Below are 22451 nucleotides of genomic sequence, written 5' to 3' on the forward strand. Positions count from 1 at the left end.
GCTCAGGTTATGATTTCAGGGTCATGGGATCAAGTCCCGCATTGGGCTCCATGGGGAGTCTGCTTCTCCTGCTCCCTCTGCTCATCCTCCTGGCTTGTGCTCTCTCACTCTCTCTCTCTCTCTTACTCTCTCAAAATGAATAAATAAAATCTTAAAAAAATAAAAAATAAAAATAAGTTGCAAATATCATGACACTCCGCTCCAAATGACACTCTCAGTAACATTCCACCCCTGTTATCATTTACAAAAATTTAACATTGACTTGATAATATCATCTAACATACAGTCCATATTCAAGTTTCCATTTACTCTCCAAATGGCATTTACATATATTTTAAAAATCCAAGATGAAATCCAGATTTATGCATCCTGTATGACTGTTAATGTCTCTTTAGTCCTCTTTAACATAGAATAGTTTCCTGACATTGACATTTTGAAATCTGAGCTGTTGTCTTGTAGAATGTACCATAATTCTGTGTTGGTCCTATGATTAGATTCAAGTTAAACATTTTGGCAAGAATACTACAGAGATGATACTATTTTCTTTTGTAGCTTATGAGAAAGAGGTGTAGAATGTTAATTGTTCTGTTATTACTGAGAAAGTTTGATGACTTGGTTAAGGTGTGTCTGTCAGATATCTTCACTGTAAACATCTTTTCCCTCTTTTTAATTAAAAAAGAGTCTTGTGGGGTGATAATTTGAATAACATAACTATCTTCTTCTCCAACAAACTTTCACTGAATGGTATTAGCATCCTCTGTTTATCCTTGCTTGAATCAATTATTAAATAAGGGTTGCAAAATGGTGATTTCTCATTAAACCATTTCTTCTATACTTATTATTTTCTCCTATATATATTATTTTTCTGTAAAGGAAATCTTTTCCTCTTTTCTCTTTTTCTGTCCCTCTCTCCGAGTTTCACCAAGGGAATTATGGATATTTAAGTTTATATTATTCAGTGTGGCCAGTGGCAGAGACTTTGAGCTGGCTCCTTCAGAGAAATGTCTGGTCCACTTTAACTTTCTTGTCACAATCAGAAGGACACTTTGTAAAGTATACAGAAATGCATAATATAAGGTCACACATCATATATCAATATTGGGCAAGGTGACCAGTATCCTATTGAAATGAACCAAACTTGCACCCTCCTGAACCATGTCCATTCTTAGTGGGAGTCAAGCCAGTGAAGAGCATTTTCATCTTCTCAAATTCAAACTCTATACCCATTAAACACTAACTCCTCATTCTCCTCTCCCCCAGTCCCTGGTAAATACCATTCCACTTCCGTGTCTATGAATTTGACTACTTTAGATACTTCAATAAGTGGAATCATATAATATTTGTGTTATTGTTCTTAGTTTTTAACAGATCACAACCCTATTTTATTATTTAAAAATATTTTGTTGCAAAAGGAAAAAAAATGCAAGGCAGTATAAAAGATTGACAGCATCATCAAATTTATTACACAGTTTTCAACTTATCAGAAAGACGAATCACTGACAACATGGGGAACAAGGCCCTTTTTTCCCTTGTTTGCTGTCAGGAATTAAAACTAAAAATTGTATAATTGAGTAAAAACAAAACAAAAAATGGGGAGAGAAAATTCCCCAGGTAAATGGTTTTTCTCACATTCTATATTTTTTTCCTTAAACTATCACCTTACTTGGTTGTCTCTGCATTTTAAAAAGGCATGAGATGCTTGCAGTGGATATCAGGGGGAAAAGGAGGGACTCCAAAGCTTGAGGAGGGAGGTGGTGGGGATGGAATTGGGGGTGGGGGCAGATCCAACAGGTGAAGGGCTGCAACTGAAGTGGGGCAGCATATGTGGGGCCTACCTCCCAGGTAGATGAGGGTACAAGGTTCTGAGGGTGTGGTCTATCTATCAGCAGAAGCACTAGAATCTCAGGAGTGGTTCCATGGAGATATCCCCCTTCTTGAGACTCAGATACACATTTCTGAGACTATACCTCAAACTGTGACAGGTTCTACCAGGTGGTTGGCCTCACGTCCACTTTTTCTCCATTAAGAACTTTCCTTGGGGGCACCTGGGTGGGTCAGTTGGTTAAGCGACTGCCTTCAGCTCAGGTCATTATCCTGGAGTCCCGGGATCGAGTCCCACATCGGGCTCCCTGCTCAGCAGGGAGTCTGCTTCTCCCTCTGACCCTCTTCCCTCTCGTGCTCTCTATCTCTCATTCTCTCTCTCTCAAATAAATAAATAAAATCTTAAAAAAAAAAAAAGAACTTTCCTTGGGAGGAGTTCCAACAATTTGTGAACAGAGTTTTCAGAAGCTTTTACCACCTCAGCATACCCTTGAGATTGGCCATTTGCTCCATTCTCTGCAAATTTCAACTCTATCACATCATAGATTCCTACGAAGTGAATGACCTGGATCTGCTGCTGGTCTGTGGTCCACCAGGAGAAGTTGCCCACATAGTTCACCTATTTCGTAGGCCACTGTAGGTATGCAGAATTGCAGGGGTCTTTTTGCTGGGCTTGGAGATGGCTCCTGGCAAACAGTAGGAGGTGACTCCGTGTTGCTGCTCCTGTCATCTGAGGGCTGTGAGGTGGCCATCAACACATCATCATACAGGTCAATCTGATCTGTATTGCTGAACTCCAGGTTCTGATTGAACTCTTTGTCAGCATAAATATCAATCAAGTTCATTCCTTCTGATATGGCTCTAAAAGGAAGATTGAGAGCCTAGAGAGTGGCTTATTTCACTTAGCATAATGTTCTCAAGGTTCATGCACATGGTAGCATGAAAAAGGATTTCCTTCTTTTTTTAAGGCCGAATAATAACCCATTGTATGTATACACATGTGTTTTTCCATTCATTAGTCAATGGACATGTGGATTGCTTTCACCTCTTGGCTACTGTGAATGGTACTGCTATGCACATGGTTGTGCAGATATTTCTTTTTTTTTTTTTTAAGATTTTATTTATTTATTTGACAGAGAGAGACACAGCGAGAGAGGGAACATAAGCAGGGGGAAGGGGAGAGGGAGAAGCAGGCTTCCCGCCGAGCAGGGAGCCTGGTGCGGGGCTAGATCCCAGGACCCTGGGATCATGCCCTGAGCCGAAGGCAGACGCTTAACGACTGAGCCACCCAGGCGCCCCTGTGCAGATATTTCTTCAAGACCCTGCTTTCAGTTCCTTTGGCTATATACCCAGAAGTGGGATTGCTGGAGCCTTTCCTTCCTTCTTAAGGCTGCATAATATTCCATTGATTGTATATACCACATTTTGTTTATCCATTCATCCCTCCATAGACATTTGGGTTGTTTCCATATTTTGGCTATTGTGAATAATGCTACCATGAATGTGGGTGTACAGATCTGTTTCTGGGTTCCTTCTTGATGAATGCCTGCAGCTCCCTGTTCATTTGTTCATTCATTATGCCTACTATGTGCCAGGAACAGTTGTAGGCATTAGGATACCTCAGTGATCAAATCAGATAAAAGCACCTGCCCTATTAGAGCTTAAATTTCAAGGAGGGAAGGCATTCCATAAAAAAGAAATATAATAAATAATGTATTAAGTGAGATTATGATACATGCCTTGGGGAAAAATAGGGCAGAGTTAGAGTGATAAAATGAGATGGATGGGTTGCAATTTTAAATGGGATGCTCAGGATAGGCCTCACTGAGAAGTGACATTTGGGCAGAAATTGACAGAGCTTAGGGAGGAAAGCCCAGAAAATAAGTTCTAGTCAGCCGTCAGGGAGAAATGATAAGAGCATCAGTTTAAGTGATTTCTTAACCAAAATTAGAAATGTGTAAAGAATTGAGTTTTTAGGATTATGTCAGTGGTAATCTTTTCTCTGGTGGACATCATTTAGTGCAATTATATATAGAATACAGTTGTGGCAGAGACATTTCTCTGTATTCACCGGACTCTTTCATTTCCCTCCTGGGCTCACAGGAAGACTACTTTTCCCAGACCCATGTCTAGGTGGGACCATGTGACTAGTTCTGGGTGAAAGAATGCAGATAGAAGTCATGTAGGCCTCCAGGTCTCCACCTCCCAGGTGGTCCTCCACCCTCCCTCATCCTTCTCTCTCTCTCCCTCTGCACTCGGGTTTGATGGAGGCAAAGGATCTAGTGGAGGACTCCAAGGCTCAGGGGACAGAGGAGCCACAATATGAAAGAAGCTGGGGCCCCTGAGTCCCTGCCAAATTGATGGCATTATGAGATGAGCAAGAATTAAACCTTTTGTGTGAGTGTAAGCCATTGAGATTTGGGGTGGTTTGTTACAGCAATTAGCCAATTCTAACATGTCTCCTATCCTAACAGAGCTGAAGCCAGCTGGAAGTTATTTCTTTTCTAGTTATGTGTAAAGCAAACATCCCTACATTGAGTCCCAGGTAGACAGCTCCCTGGACAGATGGTGTTGCTGCTTTTCTTGCACAACTTTCTGCTGCTCCCACCTGAGGTTTGCTGGGGGTGAGAGAACAAGGCCTTCCCTACCTTGAATAAGACTCTAGATTCATAGACTTTAGATGCTATGAATGTTTTGCCCCTCTGTGCAGGACTTCCCATGCACGACACCACAAAAGGTGCTTCCGCCAATGGCAGGGCCTTCTGGGTAAAACTGTATCCAAAATAATCTTAAATACATCGACTCCTAGCTTCCCGACTTTACCTCAGAAGTAAAGCGTTGCCTGGTATCTTCCAGTCATTTCCTGTTCTTTTTCATCCCACTCAGATGGAACGATCACTGTCCCCTCTTTGTAGTTTATTCTAAAATGTCTTTCAGGTGTTTTGGGGGGCTTTTGTTTGTTTGTTTTTGGTCCCTGGGAAAGTAAAACACTTTTCTCCATGGGTCTTAGCTTTAAATCATTGGCATACCTCAGGTTTTGACTAAAGAAGTTATTTTAATGAATTTTAACTCTATTCTTGATTTGATGGTTTTGGGGAATGGGTTGATTATCCAAGGCTCTAAAATGTCTGTCAGTTTTCCTGAGTTCCCTCTAGCTCACTAATGTCTTGTCGCAGACAGCTGGAGTGCCCTGAGCCACACTCCTGGCCTGCCTGATTTCAGTAGTCATACGAACAATTCCACGTGTATGGACATCCTACCTCAAGTGTACGCATGGTGTCTCTCTGCTTTTCTTAGTGCTTTCTCAGAAGCTGTGGAAGTTGGCTCAATTGGTATGTGGGTTTAGGGGAACCCAAGGCAAGACAGTTGGAAATGGAAGTGCTGGAAAAGGCAGACCCTCAGGATGGGACACTGAAACTGGTGAGATGAAAGCAAGGACCCCCATGCCAGTGGTGTGTGCCATGGAGAGAACCTCTGGTGAGCTCATCCTCATAAATGCTAAGAATCTCACTAGTGGAGGACTGGCATGAGGTTTAGGTAGAAGGGGAAAGCACTGACTTCCACAGTACTTATGAGGGTAAGTATGAGGATGGTGGAGTCGACTGACTTTTATTATCTGCTCTAAAAACCTGGAAGAAAGAGAATGGTCTAACTATCAATTCAGGGCATGCTGTGAAGCCCAGAAAGTGTTCATGGCAGCATTACAGAGCTGCTTATCAACTGGTGGGTGACAGATGTGCTAGTAAGGAGACTGCTCGTCATTGACAGGTTTCCTTTTGGTGAGATCAGAGCCCTTATAAGGAAGGTATAGGATGTTGAGGCAGGGGATGGCATATTTCGTGGATGTACCTGAGAATTCTGAAGCCCTAGATTCTTCAGAGTGGGAAGAAACATTCCCCTCCATCTTGCTAGAGAAGAGCAGCCCCCGTTTGCCAACAGATGACACGAAGCCTTTACCTGAGGAGGAAGTCAGATGATGCTCATCATTTTCCGGGTCTACCCACACCTTCCACCATCGCCATCAGATGAAAAATTAGGGTCAGCTCTTGGCATAGCCCAAGCAGTCCCTGCTGCGGGAGCAGACAGCACACTTCTGGAAGAACTGCAGGATCTTACTAATATGTCCTGGGAGGAACCTAGAGATGTGTGTGGGGGTAGATCTTGAGGGTGCTGGGTAGAGGGAGTGGAACACGAAGTTCTGTAGGGAAGCATTTATTGACCTGGAAGCACCTTCCCATGATGCAGGATTTAACTTCCTGGTTAAGGACCCTTAATACATTGCTAGCTGGGTTCTTGGGTGGTTGATATGACAATAGCTTATAATAAATGAGGCAGAAATGCCACAACTGCTTGGGCCAAGTATGGAGAGAAGAGCCAGAAGGGCATGTTCGAACTGGTTTACAGAAGGACACCAGAGAACCTAACCAATGACTGCATTGCCCAGGAAGAGGGACCCTTCACTAAGACAAGAAGGAACACACTAATGAGAGTGGCAGTGGGTGCACTGAGTCAATGGTGGCTGTCCTCCACAGGCTGGAGACCATGGCTCTCCACCCCTCAGACCTCAGGATGGGACATGGGAGCTGGTTAGTGGACCGTCCCTGTAAACGGCCCACGTCTCACCTCAGGCATGCGCCAGGGGATCGCTCTGCTTTCTGCTTTAGGACTTCCTCCAAAGTCTTTTTGGTCCACATAGATGTGATCCAGAAGTGTGGGGGAAATTAATGCCTTAGGGGACAGACTTCAAGGAACGAGGAAGAAGTTAGGGAGTGAATCCCCCAGCCTCCCTGTCCTTTAGTGGGATAACGCTGAGACACATTCTCCATGGTTCCTTTGAGGGTCTGTAGTGGGACCGAGTGTCCGATGACCACAGCAGTAAAAAGTCTCCCTGTTTTGGCCTCTTTTTTGCTCAGAAAGTCACCATGTGTTATTCTTTCTCCTGTTCTGTCTCCCTGTCTCAGCAGCCTCATTCCTGCTCCCAATTCAACTACCACACCCCAGTTCTTATCTCACACTTTGCTTTTAGGGGAGCTCAAACTAAGGCTCTTCTGCGCTAGAATTTCAAGTTCCTAAAGTTCATATCTGGGTAACATAGTATGCTGGGCACAGTTAGCCTATTAAAATATCCTCATTTGGAAAACATATCCTAGCTTAGCATTAGCTGATTCTTGGTACTACTGGCATTCTCAAAATTGTAGTACATTTCACTCTCTTTACCTCAAGTCCATTTAGGAGGAGGCAATATTTTTCCTACAAATATTACCCAAGCCCCACAGAAAGTTCTTGATAGCAAAGCTGAGACAATATAGGGAAAGCAAGATGGACTTAACTCCTGTAAAGTCGCTGGTCTGAGGCAAGGGTTAAAATCTCCATAGGCTTAGAGACAAATACCTCCTGGGAAAGAGAACAAATGACAGATAACAGCCACCAGGGAGTAATGGTTGTCTCGGCAAAATAAGAAGTAACAATTCAAAGCCTGCTTGCACAAGTATTTCTATTTTCCAGGAGCCCTAAAGAACATCGACCACAAAGGCATCCTGTGACTCTCTTGTGTCCACTAAAAAGTAACAGCCACAAGATAATGACCGTGGGACTGAAGGACGCTTCCCCACCCACAGCCCCTCACCCTTTGGAAAAGTGCCTTTACAAGCCTAGCAAGCTACCCCTTCAGGGAGTGACATTTCTCTTTCTCATCGGCTCCCTGTATATAAGCTATCTCTAATAAACCCCACCTGCTTTCTTTGTCTCACGTTCATTTCCATGACATTGAGACTCAAGAACCTGGTCTTGGGGGTCCAGTAACAAAGCCAGATAAAGCTCACAATATGAGTGAGCAAATAGCCGGAACCACTATATTTCATACAGAGCAAGTGTTATTAAAAGCAGTAAGGGGACCTAATTAGGTCTAGTGCAATTGAAAGTAATTGCATCTTCTCATGTAAGCACTTCAGTGTGTCCGCGCTGAGCCTTAGTTCTCCATGCTAACTCCCATCACTTATTTGCACAGCCATTTGCTAAGTCCCGCTTTGCCTGAATTATGTTCATCTGTTAGAGTTTGTATCTGACTTACTTTTGATCTGTACATCAGATGTCTCTGTTTCCACCTTTATCAGGAAAAAAATCTTTCCTGATTTACATCTCAGATCTTGAAATATTCTCTCTCTGTAGACCCAAGCCTTACCACTTCATTTGAAAGCCTCCAGAATCTCATTTTGTCTACATTATCTTCTCTCTTAGGAGTGCAAGATCGCACTGGCTCCAGGCTCTCCAAACTCAGAACTCCTCTGAGCTCTCCTTTCCTGCCACCCCCGGATAGGCCATCAGCGCCAGGCAGGCAGTGAGATTCAGACTGGTTGTTTAGATGTTCCTTGTCCTCACGGCTGTGGTTTTCCACTAGAAATTCCTTGATGTTGAAAATAACATCTTTGTAATTCAGTTCCTAGCACAAGGTCATGCACAAAGAAACACTTAATATAATCTTTTTTGTTGTTGTTGTTTAGTGGGGAGAGAGAAAGAGAATCTTAAGCAGGCTCCCTGAGATCATGACCCGATGCAGGGCTTGATCTCACAACCCTGAGATCATGACCTGAGTGGAAACCAAGAGCCAGTCACTTAATCCACTGAGCCACAAGGGTGTCCCTTGATATAGTCTTTTATAAATGAAGACTGAGGGGCACCTGGGTGGCTCAGTTGGTAAGCATCCGGCTCTTGGTTTTGGCTCAGGTCATGATCTCATGGGTCCTGGGATCAAGCCCCAGGTCTGGCTCTGTGCTCAGCATGGAGTCTTATTCAAGACGCCCTCCCTCTGCCCCTCCCCTACTCTCGAGCTCTGTCTCCTTCTCTCTCTCTCTCTCTCTCTAAAATAAATAAATAAATAAATCTTCAAAAACATAAATAAAGACTGAGCCAGATTTAAATTTACAGAACGTGAAAGAAAAATTTTAAATGTGACATTTTAATATAATCTAACAAGTGAACAATATTTTGCCTTGGGTTAGTATTAGAAGGTTGGTGAGCAGGTTCACCTAGCTATAATATACTTCTTAATACTTAGAAGCCCAAAGTAATTTAAAAACACAAGAAAATACTAAGTTATATGAGTTGGAGAAAGGAGAGTAACAGAATCATGAATGACAGAGATTATCTAATTCAACTCCCTGATTTTACACCTGTGTACTCAGAGGTAAAGAGACTTGCTTAGGGCACTAAGGTAGTTAGTGGAATAGTGAGTCTTCTGATTGGTAGGACTGTATTCCTCTACCGTGTTGTGTGGTTGTAGGGAATAAGCCTGTTGGTTTTTCTCAGCTGTAGGCTTATCAGGAAGTCAGGAAGGACTTTTAGGGATCTAGATAAAGGGGGGAAACTCTTCAAATGCAGACTAAAGTTTTACGAACAAAGATATTCATTATAGACTGTTTATAATAGCCAACAAATTAGAAATTATCTGAATCCCAACAATAAGGAAAGAGTTAAGTAAATAGTAGGATAGTGGAATAACAGGATAACGCACAATGAAATACTATGCAGCCATTAGGAGTATTCTAGAAAAAAAGTTTAATACCATGAGGGAAAAGCAGGATACTAAATTTATATATAGTATTATCTCATCTGGGTAGACATAAATATAAGGCATAAAAAAGAGACAAAAGCATACTGAAATGATAACTGGTTATCATGTATCTTTGGGTGCTGAAACTAGGTGGTGATTTTTATTTTTTTAAAGATTGTATTTATTTATTTATTTATTTGAGAGTGAGAGCAAGTGCAAGTGGGCAAAGGGGCAGAGGGGGAGGAACAGGGACAGGGAGAGAATCTCAAGCAGGTTCCACACTGAGCGTGGAGCCCCATGTGGGGCTCAATCTCATGACCCTGAGATCATGACCTGAGCTGAAACCAAGAGTCTGATGCTTAACTGACTGAGCCATCCAGGCGCCCCTGATTTTTATTTTTTTAAAAAATAATGTTCTAACGGTGCCTGGCTGGCTCGGCCAGTAGAGCATGGTACTCTTGATCTCAGGGTCATGAGTTCAAGCCTCATTCTGGGCATAGAGCTTACTTAAAAATAAATAAACAAACAAATAAATAAAGTTCTAAACCTTTCATAATGATTTTTCTAACAGGAAACACTTTTAAGCAGAAACAATATGATGATCTAAAATGTATTAATCAAAACCTATCAATTTTTACATGAGAGTTTCAATATCTCTGCATCAATCTTTGAATAAGAGAGGGTGTGTATCAGGAGAAGCCAGACTTTTCATTATAGTAATGTGCTGCTGTGGATATTTTCGACATGCCAAATATAAAGGAAGTAACATCAGAAAATATCAACTCGTTTTATAGCTAATTTGTGAAACTGACAAGAAAACTAGTAAACTTTCAGATTTTGTTTGTTTACTCTAGGTCCAACATTTTTTTCCTTATTTATTTATTTTAAAGATTTTATTTATTTATTTGAGAGAGAGGGAGAACGGGCATGAGTGGGGGGAGGGGGGTGAGTGAGAGGGAGAAGCAGATGCCGCCCCCCACCCCGAGCAGGGAGCCCAATGTGGGACTCGATTCCAAGACCCTGAGATCATGACCTGAGCCCAAGGTAGATGCTTAACCAACCGAGCCACCCGGATGCCCCTCTTTCCCCATTATTTAAAATTCATTCATAAACATCTTGATTTTATCTTGTGTGATAGTATGAAAATCATTGTCTTTGTGAGTTCAGGTCCTCTGAGAAGCAGATTCCAAGATGGGGTTGGATGTGCAAGAGAGGGTAATGGCTGTGAAGGATGAGGAGGGGAGGGCAGGACTAGGCAGGAAGAGCCTTCAGATGGAAACAAAGGTCCAACTCCTGTGGAAGCAGACAGGAAGGTGAGGTTGGGTAGTAAGAGTCTCGGATTGTAGTACAGTTCCAAGAGACATTCAGCCAGGCCGACGGGGAGTTCTTGAGCCAAACTACCCATCGAAGGAGTCTTGAGTTTCACACGAATAGGGACACATTTGTACCTCACCATGCTCAGTTACTGCCTGGGGGCAGCCTGTGGGAATTGTGACGTTGGTGCCTGGGCAGTGGTATATTCAGAGAGGTGGCTATTAGGGCCAGAGTCAATTATGGTCATCACAGCTGGGTATCTGGCCAGCACAAGTTCGGGGCCACCACAGTCATTAAGATGCACATTACAAGAAGATGGCTGGCTGGCTGGTTCCCTAAGTCTTTGAAACACAGAATGAGTGAACTTGACATATTCTTTTTTTTTTAAATTTTAATATTTTATTTAAACCTAAATACCTAAAATATTATTTCAATGTATGTAATCAATATAAACCTTATTTATGAGATATTTTACACTTTTTTTTTCATATTGTCTTTGAATCAGGTGTGGATTTTACACTCACAGCACATCTCAATTCATACTAGCCACATTTCAAGTGCTCAGTAATCACTTGAGGCTGGTGGCTACAGTATTAGACAACACAGAAGCACTACACTGCACACTTAAGGAAATATAAGCTGGAATGAGGAGGTCTGGGCTCTAGGACCCTCTTTGGTTAACATGGTTCCGACATATTCTTGAAGTTTATCACTATCTGCAGGAATGCTGTGAGGCAACGCCTCAAGTAACTTGGAGTGAAGCACATCTGAATTTGTGGGCTGATAATGCATATCACTTTCTAATTGCCCCACACATTGCAGAAATAGTTATCGTGTGCATATTTAACTTCTCCAGATGAACTTTGGCTGGGGATACACAGCTCATCTATTCTGCTGTACTTTGGTTTTGTTTTTGCTAATTCTTTATTTCAGGTAAATATAATGAAGATAATAATATATTGCAAATGAGATACCAATTCAGAACATTTCACAGTATTTCCTTTGGAAGTATTGGCTAAACAGAGATTATAATTACTGGAAAGCAGAAATGTAAAGCTGTCATACAAATTGAAGTGTTTCTACTTCAGCTGAAGCAATCAACAAAACCAGTTGTTTATTGTTACGCAGTCCAAATTGCCTACTGGCTAACTGGGTTTCTTCAAATTTAATTGACTAGATGTTGAACTGCTGTGATAACATACACCAGCATACCCAACTTTTAAGGTGGCAAGAGTGCTGAAAAGTCACTATAGCTAATATTAATGAGTAAAACTCCTTTCAATTATTTTACACTTTGAAACAAAAACACCATTCAATTGTAAAATGGTCAAAATAGCCAGTAAGCTTGGATAATATAGGCGTTTATTAATTTTTAAAATTACCTTGCTGTAACTAAGGAGGGACTCAGATTTTTGTCTCTGGAATCTTCTTTTTCAGTGTGCCTTTGTGTTACCGGGGCAGAGTAAACCCTGTATGGCCCGCTCACGGTAGGAGTTCAATGACTACCTCTTTTTTTTTTTTAATTGAAGTATAGTTGATGCCTAATGTTACATTAGTTTCAGGTGTACAACATAGTGATTCTACAACCCTATACTTTATGCTGTGTTCATCACAAGTGTAGCTACCATCTGTCACCATACAACGCTATTACGATACCACTGACTATATTCCCTACTACGTACTTTTCATCCCTGTGATTTACATACTCCATAACTGGAAGCCTGTACCTCCAGCTCAGCCATTTTGCCTATCTCCCACCCCCCTCCCCTCTGGCAACCACCAGTTTGTTCTCTTTATTTATGGGTCTATTTCTGCTTGTTTTGTTTGTTCATTTTTTTCTTTTTTAGATTCAACATATAAGTCAAATCATATGGTATTTGTCTTTCTCTGACTTATTTTACTGAGCATAATACCCTCTAAGTCCCTCCATGTTGTTACAAAGGGAAAGATCTCATTCTTTCTTATGGCTGAGTAATACTCCACTGTATATATATACCACATCTTCTTTATCATTCATCTATAGATCAAAACTTGCATTGCTTCCATGTCTTGGCTATTGTAAATAATGCTGTAATAAACATAGGGGTGCATATATCTTTTTGAAATAGTGTTTTAGTTTTCTTTGACAAATACCCAATAGTGGAATTACTGGATCATAGGGGATTTCTATTTTTAATTTTTTTGAGGAACCTCCATACTATTTTCCACAGTGGCTGCACCAAATTACATTCCCACCAATAATGCACAAGGGTTCCTTTTTCTCCACATCCTCACCAACACTTGTAGTTTCTTGTATTTTTGATACTAGCCATTTTATCTGGTATAAGGTGATATCTCATTGTGGTTTTGATTTGCATAACTTTGATGATTAGTGATGTTGAACATCTCACGTGTCTGTTGGCCCTCTGTATGTCTTCTTTGGAGAAATGTTTATTCAGGTCCTCTGCCCATTTTTAATCTACTTATTTGGGGGTTTTTTTGGTGTTGAGTTGTGTAAGTTCTTTATATATTTTGGATATTAACCTCTTATTGGCTATATCATTTGCAAATATCTTCTTCCATTCAGTAGGCTGCCTTTTTGTTTTGTTGATGGTTTCCTTTGCCACGCAAACAATTTTTATTCTGGTATAGTCCTGACAGTTTATTTTTACTTGTTTCTTTTGCCTGAGGAGACACACCTAGATAAGTGTTGTTAAGGCCAATGTCAAAGAGATTACTGCCTATGTTTTATCTAGGAGTTTTATGGTTTCAGGTCTCACATTCAAGTCTTTAATCCATGCTGAGTTTATTGTTGTGTATGGTGTAAGAAAGTGTCCTTTTTTTTTTTTTTTTAAATTATTGTGGTAAGAACACTTAACATGAGATCTACTCTCTTAAATTTTTAATGACTATAGGCACAATGTTGTACAGCGGATCTCTAGAGCTTATTTGTTTTGCTTAACTGCAAATTTATGCCTGTTAATTAGTAATTCCCAGTGCCTGGCAACCACCATTCTACTCTTTGAGTCCATGAATTTGACTATTTTAGATAACTAATATAAGTGGAATCATGCAGTATTTGTCTTCCATGATTGGCTTATTTCACTTAGCATATTGCCCTCTAGGTTCATCCATGTTGTTGCGTATTGCAGAATTTCCTTCTTTTTAAAGGCTGAATAATATTCCATTGTAGGTATATACCACATTTTCTTTATCCTTTCATCCACTGAATGCCATTTAAGTTGTTTCCACATTTTGTGAATAGTGCAGCAATGAACATGGAAGTGCTAGTATCTCTTCAAGATTCTGATTTCAATTCTTTTGAATAAATATGCAGAAGTGAGGAATCTTCATACTGTTTTCCATAGTGGCCACACTATTTTGCAGTTTGACAAAACTGTCCGTTTCCCATTGTGTATTCTTGGCACTCTTGTTGAAGATCAGTTAATCATACATGCATGGATTTATTTTTGGGCTCTCTATTCTGTCTCATTGATCTATAGGTCTATCTTTACGCCAGTATCATATTGTTTTGGTTACAGTTGCTTTGTAATATATTTTGAAATAAAAAAGTATGGTGCCTCTGGTTTTGTTCTTCTTTCTCAAGACTGATTTGCACATTCATGGTCTTTTGTGGTTCCATATGAATTGCAGAATTATTTTTTCTATTTATGTAAAAAATTCCAGTGGAGTTGTGATAAGGACTGCATTGAATCTGTAGATCATTTTGGATAGCCATGATATTTTAACAATATTAAGTCTTCCAATCCATGAACACGGATGTCTTTCCATTTGTGTCTTCTTTAATTTCTTCCATTAATTCTTTGTAGTTTCAGCATGCAGGTCTTTCACCTCCTTGGTTAAACTTATTCCTAAGTATTTTATTCTTTTTGGTGCTATTATAAATTGAATTTTTTCAGTTTCCCTTTCAGATTGTTTTTGCTCATGTATAGAAACACAAGTGAATTTTGTATGTTGATTTTGTATCCTGCAACATTACTGAAAGAGTTTATTAGTTCTAACAGTTTTCTTGTGGAGTCTGTAGGGTTTTCTATATATAGTAAGATCATGTTATCTGCAAACAGGGATACTATTACTTCTTCCTTCCCGATTTGGATGTGTTTTTATTCGTTTTCTTGCCTAATTGCTCTGGCTAGGACTTTCCAATATACTGTGTTGAATGAAAGTGGCAAAAGTGGGCATCCTTGCCTTGTTCCTGACATTAGAGGAGAAGTTTTTAGTTTTTTACCATTGAGTATGCTGTTAGCTGTGGGCTTTTAATATTTGGCCTTTATTACAGTGACTATACCTCTTGAAGAGAAAGAATAGATCAGACCCTTTCAGTCTGTGATTCATTCTCAGAGTGTGGCTCCTGGACCTAGCAGCAGCAGCATGCACCCAGGGAGTTGTTAGAAGTGCAAATCCTCAGGCCCACCCCAGACTTACTGAATCTGAAACTTTGGGAGTAGAGTCAGCAATTTGTGTTCCAACAATTCATCCAGGTGATTTTGATGCATGCTAGGAGGAAGTCTGGCTAACACCATTTCCCACGTATATTCTTCAGAAAGTATTCTGTGGCATATTAACAAGTGTTATGCAACAGAATTCTTTATTTTGAATACATTTGGGAAATTCTGAGCTAAAAAAGCTAGGTAGAACTCATGCACCATACTCACAGAGGCCCCCTACAGGTCATTTCTCCTGATCTATCACTATTTACAGGAACCTGCTTATGTCCCACAAATAGCATATTCCATGTCCTTTCTCCTAAGAGCCTAGTTTCCCACACCTCTCAGCCATTCAGAGAGAGTTCTCCTTCTATCATTCCAAAGCCCACCTTTCTTTTATCCACCCCAGTGTGACTGACAGCGGGGAAACACAGTGTAGTCTGATGCCCCACCCACTCTACTGCAGGGCAATCACAGTATAATTAATGAGCAACATATTAACTAAAAAGTAGGTTATTCAGTCCTAAATAACTACTCTTTTGGGACACAGTCCAATATATATTTAGAAAAAAGGCATTTTTTTCTGCAAGGACACAGTCTTGCTAAAGACATAGCCAATTCCTATTTCTAAACTGAATGAAAACATCTCAGGCTGAGGCATCTATATTTGTGCTATTTCAGTGGTTCAGTGCTCCCAAAATTAATGTGGAGTTATTTGCTTTACATCAATGCAGAACCTAGCAAAGGCTTGCCCACAGAATAGATTCCAGTTTCCATTTTAAAATGCAGAAATTGGTTATGGGCCCCCAGATAGCAGCTTTTCCATTTCAGCAACTTAGAATTCAAACTCTCCCTCCAGCAACAGGAAGAAATTCAGGCAGCTTAAATATACTGGTTTTTCCCTGATATAGGACTTCCATGAGAGAGTCCAAATTACTTTTTCACTTAAGAAAAAAAAATTAATATATTCTAATGTTTTCAAATTTTAGTTTAGTTTCACTGTCAGTTCAACGTTGTAAGCCAAACAACAGGAGGAGAGCATGTAGAAAAAAGGATTATCCCAGACTCTAAAAAAAAAATACTGCATACTTGTCTGCCTTCCTTGGATCAAGATATAACCCTATATAATCAAGTACAAACCTCTAATGGCTGTGTAGGAAAGAAGTCTTCCAAAGCCCAGACCCTATAGAAAGTAGATAAAATCTGGGTGAGATAGAACTTGGGAATGAACTCAAGAATGACTTCAGATTTAAAACCTCTTAAAGGAAAACACCAAGTTATGCCAAGTTGCTTGTGCCCAGGCCTAATGAGAACAATTCAGTTCCAAAGGAGAAGGGGCATTGATTTAAGGACTGTTGGCCTGGGGAACAAGAGATGACGTGTCATCCCTTTATGTCCTGTAATAAGAGCGTGTCATCCCAGCCTTTCCTCTAGCTCCTCTGACTCAAATTCATGCATTGTTAAAAACTTATTAAAATGCACTGAATCAGAGCACTGCAGACAACAAAAATAGAGACAGTTTTTGACGCCAAGCCAAATAATTTTGGCTCTTCTTCCCAACGTTCATGTAAACAAACTGTCAGACACCCGTACATACGAATGGAAAATTATTCACAAAGGGGGCTGTTGACTGAGGTTCTCAGAACAGTTATAACCGCAGGGAATTAATTCACTGACATGTTGTCTGCAGAGAGCTGTTCCTTCCCTTGGTGTCATGTCACATTAACAGGTATTTCATCTCATGGTGTCCACAACTAAACACAAAACTCTCATGTAAATTACAGTAATTAAAACCCAGGTCTTTCTAAGTGGAAACAGTAAGTCATTCCCCTGTGCTTCTGCTTCTTTCTTCATGAAAAAAAGAAGAAAGATGCAGAATAATTGTCCTGAAAGTTTGGAGGTCAGATCTTAGAAAATAATCATCAATAAAGCAGTCACATCTATTAAAAAAGGGGTGAAGGAAAAAAAGGGGGTGTGGAGCACCAAAAACTCATCTGGGAGCCTGAAGAAACTGAATCTAGGGAGATGACAGCATTACAAACATAGCTGGATTTTATTTTTTTTATTTTTTAAGATTTTTTTTTATTTATTCATTTGAGACACAGAGATACAGAGAGAGAGAGAGAGAGAGAGAGCATGAGCAGGGAGAGAGGCAGAAGGAAGAGGGAGAAGCAGGCGCCTTGCTGAGCCAGGAGCCTGATGTGGGGCTCGATCCCAGGACCCTGGGATCATGACCTGAGCCGAAGGCAGATGCTTAACCATCTGAGCCACCCAGGCGCCCCCATGGCTGGATTTTAAATGTGCTCAATAAATACATGCTAAAGGTTTTGTTTTGACTGGATGACGGTTATAGATTGTAATCCATCCTTGAAGCAAATCAAAAAATCAAAGTTTTAGTTGTAGTAGAGATTGTCAGATGCTCCCCAACATCTATCCTCCCATCTTCTATAGTATAGGATTTGTAGCTGACTACAGGCCCACCAGTTTGCCTACATATCCCAGGCCCCCAATAAGCCAGCTGTGACCTAGGATAAACTACTGTTAAAAGGGATGCAGACAGGGCGCCTGGGTGGCTCAGTTGGTTAAGCGACTGCCTTCAGCTCAGGTCATGATCCTGGAGTCCCTGGATCGAGTCCCGCATCGGGCTCCCTGCTCGGCAGGGAGTCTGCTTCTCCCTCTGACCCTCCCCCCTCTCATGTGCTTGCTCTCTCTCATTCTCTCTCTCTCAAATAAATAAATAAAAAATCTTTAAAAAAAAAAAAAAAAAGGGATGCAGACAGAACTGGTCCGCGCATCTCCCAGCCTGTCCCCTGAAGAGAAGAAGCATGCCCTCCACTTCCACTTCCCCTTGTCCACGGGCTGAAACGTGGATGAGGATGTAGGTAGGGTTGAGGGCGACACCTTAGTGATGAGGACCAGTAAGACGGAATCCAGGGTCCAGAGACTGGTGCTGTCAAAGCAGCCCCTGACTACTCACATATAATTAGAGAAATAAACTATCTTGTTTAAGTTATATTGTTTAGATTACCTGTCATAGAAATTGAATGTATATTCTATTGTTGCAAGGCAACATAAATGTTTAAAATGAAGGATGTAGAACTTTTAATCCTCTCCAACAAGCGCTGGTAAATGGCAGCCCCAGGCCAAATCTGGCCTGCTGCTTGTTTTTGTAAACGTTTTATTGAAACACAGCCCTGTTCACTCATGTATATATTGTCTCTGGCTGCTTCCACACTATAATGTCAAAACTGAGGAGCTGTGACAGAGACCGTATGGCCTCCTGAGCCTAAAATATGTATTGTCTGGCCCATAACAGAAAAAATGTCCATGCTATAGAGGGACAGAAAAAGAAAACCTGGTTATCCAGTACAAGTCAGGAAAGATGGAGAAACAACAGCAAATAGCAAATCAAGAAAAAGAGAATTTAAAATAAAAAGTCAGGAATATGACTAAATGGGTTGGTGGTTAAAATAAATGTGAGTGGGCTGAAGTCCTCCACTACACATGTTGACATTCATCAGGTAAGACAATGAGTCAATCTGGAGTTGTCAGGAAATCTGGGGCATTTGGATAAAGAATTTCAGAGGAGCAACAACAGAAGGGATTCGGTGTTGGTAGAATTTTCCCAGGAGAAGAGGAACTTTACTTTCAAGAAATTCTGTGTGAAAAATTCCAGGTAGCTGTTAGTAAGCTGACTAAGAGAATCAGTAATCATTTCAGCTGAAGAGAAAAAGACGGGGAGAAAGCCAGCCTTGCTTCTTCAGTGTTCCAACAGCCCTTGGTGAAACAGTCTCAGGGCTGAGCGGCTATAGGAGAGGTAGAAGTGACGCAGAAGTCATTTCTACCAAAAACACATGCCAAGTCGATCGATGGGATTAAGGGCTGGGAAATCATCTAATTAGTATATACCATCTGCTGAATTTATTCCTTTACATTTAATAAAAAAAATTGTATACTTAAGTATCCTAAAGAGCTCTTACACTGGAGAAATGCTGAGAAGGAGCCATGATTCCAGTGATGGGTAAAGGACAAACTCTCGTCCTCTGGGGTTACCCAAGGGCGGAAATGGTGAGGAAGCCTTCTGCCTTGGAGCTTCTCTGGGCTTCTTCTGTGTTTGTGCTGCCTGAAGGAGCATGGTAGGCATTCTTGTCACTGACTGTGGCCTCGGTCATGCCTTCTTTCAGGCGGGCACTGGGCTGGACTTCCTCCTAAAGCCAGCACCTGCTATGATGTCATCTCCCCAGCCTCAACCCTTTCTACCAGAAAAGATTACACAGATCCCCCAATTATCTACAGAGCCAAATAAGGGGATGCTGACATGAGTGGAGCAGCTGCTGGGACAGGCATGGTGGGGGGGATGGAGATGCAGAGAGGGCACCTTGGCTCCCCTCTCGTGCCTCCTTAGAACTAGGAGTCTTCCAAATTTGTGATTCAGTAACACTTTAAATCCAGTGTCAGGGTGAATTTTTCTGGGATGTTAGAGGTTATAATTTGAAGAACTGCCCTTATTATTAGTTCAATTCAATAAGTATATCCTAAAGGTCACCTGTATGTAAGTATTTTGTAAAGTATTGAGGATGCTAAGATGGATAAAATGTGTCCCCTGCCTTTGATGAACTTATATTTAATAGAGGGAAGGGGAGCTTATCACTAAACTCCTCTGATATAAATATTCAAACCTAGTTTTCATTGGTTTAAAGTGCTATTTTTGTGTCTAAAATGATGCCCTGTGGGAAAAAAATCAGGGCAACTAGGGCATGGCTGTGAACACCTGGGACTTTATAACAGTTCTAGTACTAAGTAAAGGTTCTGTTTCTTTTATTCACCCACCCACCCCCCAACCTAATTCCAAGCTAGTTCCCACTTAACTCAGAACAAAACCTTCATTTAAAAAGCACCTTCACTGTGGATCTCCTTTACATGATGTAAACGGCCTCTTTTAGAATTTAAATCTGCACAGCTGGACAAGCAAGGGGGCGATGCAGGTTGCCAAAGAAACTGCTGTTGGTGCTAGGAGTCTTTATACTTTGCTCCTAAAAATAAGATGTAAAATGTACCGAGGGTGTGATTAGCGAAGCACAGAAGGGAATTTCTAAAAGGAGAGCCAAGCCTCCCGCCCCCGCAGGCACGGGGGTGTTCTTCATCGCTGGAGGACAGGACAGAAATCCGGGAGCAGATGCTCAACACGGCTCCTCCCTCAAAAGGTGCAGGGAAAGACAAATGGGAAAAGTGGCTTTTGAAGAAGAACAGTCTTGGATCAAGCATAATTCACATAGATTTCAAGGTTGGGATGTCCTGAAATTACCCAGGGAGGAAATAGACTGTTCTTCCTAACCTACAAAAAAGCGAGAGAAACTTGGCCAAGAATCTGGATCAGAACATTGTAGCCTGGTGTCTTTCCCAGTACGGGAGGCTGTCTTCTGTCAGGTGGTCCCTCCAGTCAGTTTGGACATGTTCAGTAACCTTTATTTCCTTAGCAAACATCTAAAAACTGGACTTCTCCCTCTAAATATTGTTGGAGTCTGCCCGTCTGTAAGGTCCACTCACTTGCTTTTCTTTACCCTCTGGAGCAACCAAGGAAAGTCAATTGCCACCTTATTTTTTTGGTCCTAACATGATAATTCTTCACTTACTACCAAAATGGAACAATTAACCCAAGTGTCTACTCGCACTCAGGGAGGCTCAACAAGCTGAAATTTCATAGATCTCTGGCTTCCATGCAAAATGAAATGCCATTAAAACTGTATTGTTTCATGATCACATGCAGAGAATGTGTATGTGTTTTCAAGCACATTCAGCAACCACCCTGTGCCAGGCACTGTGCTAAGTGCATACATTATTTCATTTTATCCAGTTCCATGGGGAATTTATTATCCCCATTATATAGAGGAAGTTCAGTTCAGTGTGAATGGCAGCATCCTCATGGGCGTGTGCACACAGGAGAGTGGCAAGGGCGTAGACTCCAGAGTCAGAGTGGGGGTGAGCTTGAACACCAGTTCCTCCACTTGCTAAATTTGTGAACTTGGATAAGTTATGTAACCTCTCTAAACTTCAGGTTTCTAGTCTCTAAAAACTGGGTTAATAAAATGTCACGAGTTAGTAAAAGGCAAGAAAAGCACATGCTTAAAATGTCAAATGTATAGTGGGTGCTCGATAAATCCTAGTTTTCCTTCCCCTCCCTTGCAATCGTAGAGGCCCCCACCAGGGTTGTATGGTGGAGCTGTCACTCAAAAGTCACCTTAGATCCATGTACAATCAAGCCTGGAGAAGCTACCTGTAGAGATATTAAATAGTCTGAGCAAATGAACCATTAAATGACTAAATCCTTTGCAGGCAGAATATAGTGAAATGATATGAGCTGTTAACATAAAAGAATTTACCTCTTCCAAGAAGGTAATACAGAAATCTCACTGACTGTTAAAAATGGAAGGAAAAAATAAATATGCACATGCCATAGAAGCAGAGGTTGAAATAGTCTTTGTGCTATTCTGTGTTGTGACTTCTCCTCCTTCTATCTTTCCCAGGCTTCACTGTGCCTCACCTCTTCTTCATATCCCTAGAGGGACAGGCGACTAGTCCCTGGGCTCAAAGACCTTTGGTCCTTTTGCCCTCAGTCTTCCTACCTGGTTGGACCCCACAGACAGTCTTTTCAGTGAGACTTAGACTCCTTCTCTCATGATCACTGCCCTTTGCCCCAACTCTAGAGACAATGCCACCTACCTCCCCTTCCCCTGCTTGCTCATTTCAGTGTGAAAAGAGGATAATGAAAGCCTGGGATAGAAAGGACCCCTCTTGACCTTCAAGGGCATCTAATAATTATAAATTCTCAGGAATGATAATATTGTTTAGGGCCTCATTTTTTTATATAAGTGTGAAACTTGTTTAAATAAGAGACACATGTGTTTTGAAACTCATTATAGGTCTATGGCAGACAGACCTGGGTTTAAATCCTAATTCTGACACTCTGAGTGTAGGCATGGGTCATCTGTTTAATCTGTCTGGGCCTCAGTCTCTTCATATGACAACAACAACAAAAGAACCTAATAGTAGCTAAAACATGTATAATACATACTTTAAGCCAGGTACTATTCTAAGCTCTCTATAAAATGTATGCATTTAATCCTTGTAATAACTATAGTCCATAGGGTAAAAGCCAGAGTTGCTGTGAGGAAGAGTCCATTGATGCAGAGCCTTAAAGAATAAAGACATCATGATGGTTAATTTTACTTCAATGGGCTCAAGGACGCCCAGATAGCTGGTAAACGTTTCTGGGTGTGTCTGTGAGGGTATTTTGGGAAGTGATTAGCATTTGAATCAGCAGTCTGAGTAAAGAAAATCTG

General features: G+C 41.1%; 1 pseudogene; it reads right to left on the reverse strand.

Annotated features, from left to right (window-relative positions):
- Positions 1–1680: 1680 nt before the first annotated feature.
- Positions 1681–19283, reverse strand: LOC116632683 (annotated as a pseudogene).
- Between the last annotated feature and the right edge of the window lie 3168 nt (positions 19284–22451).

The sequence above is a fragment of the Phoca vitulina genome, unplaced genomic scaffold (assembly GCF_004348235.1).
Source record: "Phoca vitulina isolate PV1807 unplaced genomic scaffold, GSC_HSeal_1.0 scaffold7, whole genome shotgun sequence".
Classification (NCBI taxonomy): Eukaryota; Metazoa; Chordata; class Mammalia; order Carnivora; family Phocidae; genus Phoca; species Phoca vitulina.